This window comes from Cololabis saira, unplaced genomic scaffold (assembly GCF_033807715.1).
Source record: "Cololabis saira isolate AMF1-May2022 unplaced genomic scaffold, fColSai1.1 scf110, whole genome shotgun sequence".
Taxonomy (NCBI): domain Eukaryota; kingdom Metazoa; phylum Chordata; class Actinopteri; order Beloniformes; family Belonidae; genus Cololabis; species Cololabis saira.
Genome location: NW_026906274.1, coordinates 84,285 through 90,349, shown reverse-complemented (window position 1 = coordinate 90,349; position 6,065 = coordinate 84,285).

The window sequence follows — 6,065 nt, the reverse complement described above, 5'->3', positions numbered from 1 at the left end:
CAACCGCTAACGGAACCGCTAACGGAACCGCTAACGGAACCGCTAACGGGACCGCTAACGGGACCGCTAACGGGACCGCTAATGGAACCGCTAACGGGACCGCTAACCGAGCCGCTAACGGAATCGCTAACCGAGCCGCTAACAACCGCTAACGGAACCGCTAACGGAACCGCTAACGGGACCGCTAACGGGACCGCTAACGGGACCGCTAATGGGATCGCTAACGGAACCGCTAACGGGACCGCTAACTGGACCGCTAACGGGACCGCTAACGGGACCGCTAACGGGATCGCTAACGGGATCGCTAACGGAGCCGCTAATGGGGTCGCTAACGGGACCGCTAACAACCGCTAACGAAACCGCTAACAGAACCGCTAACAGAACCGCTAACTGAACCGCTAACGGGATCGCTAACGGGATCGCTAACGGGACCGCTAACCGAGCCGTTAACGGAATCGCTAACCGAGCCGCTAACAACCGCTAACGGGACCGCTAACGGGACCGCTAACGGGACCGCTAATGGGATCGCTAACGGAACCGCTAACGGGACCGCTAACGGGACCGCTAACGGGACCGCTAACGGGACCGCTAACTGGACCGCTAACGGGACCGCTAACGGGATCGCTAACGGGATCGCTAACGGAGCCGCTAATGGGGTCGCTAACGGGACCGCTAACAACCGCTAACGAAACCGCTAACAGTACCGCTAACAGAACCGCTAACTGAACCGCTAACGGGATCGCTAACGGGATCGCTAACGGGACCGCTAACCGAGCCGTTAACGGAATCGCTAACCGAGCCGCTAACAACCGCTAACGGGACCGCTAACGGGACCGCTAACGGGACCGCTAACGGGACCGCTAACGGAACCGCTAACGGAACCGCTAACGGGACCGCTAACGGGACCGCTAACGGGACCGCTAACGGGACCGCTAACGGGACCGCTAACGGGACCGCTAACGGGACCGCTAACGGGATCGCTAACGGAGCCGCTAATGGGGTCGCTAATGGGGTCGCTAACAACCGCTAACGGAACCGCTAACAGGACCGCTAACAGAACCGCTAACTGAACCGCTAACGGGATCGCTAACGGGACCGCTAACCGAGCCGCTAACGGAATCGCTAACTGAGCCGCTAACAACCGCTAACGGGACCGCTAACCGAGCCGTTAACGGAATCGCTAACCGAGCCGCTAACAACCGCTAACGGGACCGCTAACGGGACCGCTAACGGGACCGCTAACGGGACCGCTAACGGAACCGCTAACGGAACCGCTAACGGGACCGCTAACGGGACCGCTAACGGGACCGCTAACGGGACCGCTAACGGGACCGCTAACGGGATCGCTAACGGAGCCGCTAATGGGGTCGCTAATGGGGTCGCTAACAACCGCTAACGGAACCGCTAACAGGACCGCTAACAGAACCGCTAACTGAACCGCTAACGGGATCGCTAACGGGACCGCTAACCGAGCCGCTAACGGAATCGCTAACTGAGCCGCTAACAACCGCTAACGGAACCGCTAACGGGACCGCTAACGGGACCGCTAACGGGATCTCTAACGGGACCGCTAACGGGACCGCTAACATGATCGCTAACGGGATCGCTAACGGGACCGCTAACCGAGCCGCTAACGGGATTGCTAACGGGATCGCTAACAACCGCTAACGGGACCGCTAACGGGATTGCTAACGGGATCGCTAACAACCGCTAACGGGACCGCTAACGGGATTGCTAACGGGATCGCTAACAACCGCTAACGGGACCGCTAACGGGATTGCTAACGGGATCGCTAACAACCGCTAACGGGACCGCTAACGGGACCGCTAACGGGGTCGCTAACTGGACCGCTAACGGGGTCGCTAACTGGACCGCTAACGGGATCGCTAACAGGACCGCTAACAGAACCGCTAACGGGACCGCTAACACCAATAACACTACCATCCCATAATAAACACCTACCATCCCATAATAACACTAACATCCTATAAAAACACCTGCCATCCCATAATAACGCTAAAAACCTTAAAAAAAACACCTGCCATCCCATAATAACACTAACATCCTATAAAAACACCTGCCATCCCATAATAACACTAACATCCTATAAAAATAAAATGGGGATCATGTAAGGTCAGGGTTCAGATTCCTCCATTATCCAAGGTAAAGTATTATGAAGTCTGCATTGATGTGTCATGTGACCAGTTCTGGGTCACATGACCCGGAAGTATGGTAGTGTATATTGTATTGGAATGACTCAGCTAGTTTTTTGGATTTGACAAGCCTCAAATAACTTCACCTTGTAATCAAACTGTAGCTCCTATCAGAAAAACAAAGACATCGTGAGAGAGACAGAACCCGGAAGATTCTGACAATCTTAATTTTATTCAGATATTCCTTAAAATGTGTTAGTAACGGCAATTCGAAAACAAAAATGAGATTTTTTTTAAGAAAACTTCATTTAACATGGGAGTCAATGAAGAGACAGACAGGAATTGGCGTGTCTGTTGGCTCCACCGTTAAAATTTTGTGCACACCACGCCTGTGAAAGTCACATTTTATAAATCACAACACCTATGTCTATATTCTGACCAAAAATGATCTGTCTACCTTTTACGGTTTGGCCGTGACCTCGAGTTACAAATAAGAAATCATGTTTTTTTTTTCAGTGTAACTACACTCTAGCAAACTGACTCCCGTGCTCTAGATTTGAAAAAAAGTGATTTCCAGTCCTCGCTTGAGGGCTCATATCTTGAAAAGTGTACATTTTAGGAAAAAACAGTTTCGGGTTTGGAGAGAGAAGAGAAGTTTTCCTCCGTTTTGAAGTTTGAATGACGTTTCTACGTCCAAGTATGAGAAAGATACGTGACTCGGAAAAAAGGTGAATTTTGTCTTTTTTTTCTCAACATTTTCCCATCCGCTTATAATGGCGCCATTGAAATGCATGGGAAAATCTTCCCCATTAGTTTGGAAATTTGGAAATGTTTTTGCACTTCGTGCAAAAACTATTCGTGCCATCGTTCTGAAAATCCACAGGACTGTAGTTAAATTCAGGGCCTACAACTTTCTAAATCGGTTCAGAATTTTTCGAGTAACGGTGTGCGAGTGGTGAGGCCCCAAACTTCACGCAATGCGTTCCGGATGGGGCAAAAAGCGCACGTTTGTGCACGTTGCGCAAAAACGTGCACGCCAATCGCTAATAAAAGTCATACCCATCGATTCCCGATTAAGGCGCACGTTTCTACGTTTTTACTTTTCGCGTTTTCTCAAAGCTGTAGGAGGAGTAGCCGGACAAAGTTTTTACGGAAGAATATATAAATAACTAGACCAAAATTCCCGGGAAATTTTGAAGTGCCACGGACTACTGCCGGATGATCGCGGGATGCACCCATGAAGGTCAAGGACTCGATACTTGGTCATTTGACACCACCCATGACTCTCTATGTCAAACCATTCAAAAGATATTGGAATATAACGTATCGGCCAATCAGAAGAAGGGGCGGGGCTAATTTGCACCAATGAGGGTCAGGGACTCGATACTTAGTCATTTGACACCACCCATGTCTCTGTATGTCAAACCATTCAAAAGATATTGGACTTTAACGTATCAGCCAATCAGAAGAAGGGGCGTGGCTAATTTGCACCAATGAGGGTCAGGGACTCGATACTTGGTCATTTGACACCACCCATGTCTCTGTATGTCAAACCATTCAAAAGATATTGGACTATAACGTATCGGCCAATCAGAAGAAGGGGCGTGGCTAATTTGCACCAATGAGGGTCAGGGACTCGATACTTAGTCATTTGACACCACCCATGTCTCTGTATGTCAAACCATTCAAAAGATATTAGACTTTAACGTATCAGCCAATCAGAAGAAGGGGCGGGGCTAATTTGCACCAATGAGGGTCAGGGACTCGATACTTAGTCATTTGACACCACCCATGTCTCTGTATGTCAAACCATTCAAAAGATATTGGACTTTAACGTATCAGCCAATCAGAAGAAGGGGCGTGGCTAATTTGCACCAATGAGGGTCAGGGACTCGATACTTAGTCATTTGACACCACCCATGTCTCTGTATGTCAAACCATTCAAAAGATATTGGACTATAACGTATCGGCCAATCAGAAGAAGGGGCGTGGCTAATTTGCACCAATGAGGGTCAGGGACTCGATTCTTAGTCATTTGACACGACCCATGTCTCTGTATGTCAAACCATTCAAAAGATATTGGACTTTAACATATCAGCCAATCAGAAGAAGGGGCGGGGCTAATTTGCACCAATGAGGGTCAGGGGCTCGATACTTAGTCATTTGATACCACCCGTGAGTCTCTATGTCAAACCATTCAAAAGATATTGGACTATAACGTATCGGCCAATCAGAAGAAGGGGCGGGGCTAATATGTATATATAATATACAAATGTAAATATTTATATGTATAATAATAATAATATACATATATATCCCATGAACCTGTCCCCAGCAGGACTGGGGATCATGTAAGGTCAAAAGGTCAGGGTTCAGATTCCTCCATTATCCAAGGTAAAGTATTATGAAGTCTGCATTGAGTGGGTCATGTGACCAGTTCTGGGTCACATGACCCGGAAGTATGGTAGTGTATATTGTATTGGAATGACTCAGCTAGTTCTTCGGATTTGACAAGCCTCAAATAACTTCACCTTGTAATCAAACTGTAGCTCCTAGCAGAAAAACAAAGACATCGTGAGAGAGACAGAACCCGGAAGATTCTGACAATCTTAATTTTATTCAGATATTCCTTAAAATGTGTTAGTAACGGCAATTCGAAAACAAAAATGAGATTTTTTTTAAGAAAACTTCATTTAACATGGGAGTCAATGAAGAGACAGACAGGAATTGGCGTGTCTGTTGGCTCCACCGTTAAAATTTTGTGCACACCACGCCTGTGAAAGTCACATTTTATAAATCACAACACCTATGTCTATATTCTGACCAAAAATTATCTGTCTACCTTTTACGGTTTGGCCGTGACCTCGAGTTACAAATAAGAAATCATGTTTTTTTTTCAGTGTAACTACACTCTAGCAAACTGACTCCCGTGCTCTAGATTTGAAAAAAAGTGATTTCCAGACCTTGCTTGAGGGCTCATATCTTGAAAAGTGTACATTTTAGGAAAAAACAGTCCGGGGTTTAGAGAGAGAAGAGAAGTTTTCCTCCGTTTTGAAGTTTGAATGACGTTTCTACGTGCAAGTATGAGAAAGATACGTGACTCAGAAAAAAGGTGATTTTTTTTTTTTTTTAACCTTCACCGGACATTTTACACCCACAGTGTGAAATGCTGCCCCATACAAATACATGGGAAAATCTTCCCCATTAGTTTGGAAATTTGGAAATGTTTTTGCACTTCGTGCAAAAACTATTCGTGCCATCGTTCTGAAAATCCAGAGGACTGTAGTTAAATTCAGGGCCTACAACTTTCTAAATCGGTTCAGAATTTTTCGAGTAACGGTATGCGAGTGGTGAGGCCCCAAAGTTCACGCAATGCGTTCCGGATGGGGCAAAAAGTGCACGTTTGTGCACGTTGCGCAAAAACGTGCACGCCAATCGCTTATAAAAGTCATACCAATTGATTCCCGATTAAGTCGCACGTTTCTACGTTTTTACTTTTTGAGTTTTCTCAAAGCTGCGCAACTAGTTACGCGCCGAAGTTTATACGGAAGAATATGGAATAATAATAAATAAACTAGACCAAAATTCCCGGGAAATTTTGAAGTGCCACGGACTACTGCCGGATGATCGCGATTTGGCAGCTACCTTGGGGGACTCCACAGTCCAATGACTTACTATGCGATAAGGCACCGTTAAAATAAACTTTTTGTGACCTTTCAGACAAATAGCTCTTAAACCATTGAATTGCAGAAAAATTAAAACCATAATTAATGAGTTTAGAAATTAAAATGTCATGCTCAATCACATCAAAGGCAGCACTGAAGTCAAGCAATACTGTTCCCACAAGCATCGAGTCATCAATTGATGTTAACCAGTTATTGGACATCTGTGTCATTGCAGTGCAGTTGGAGT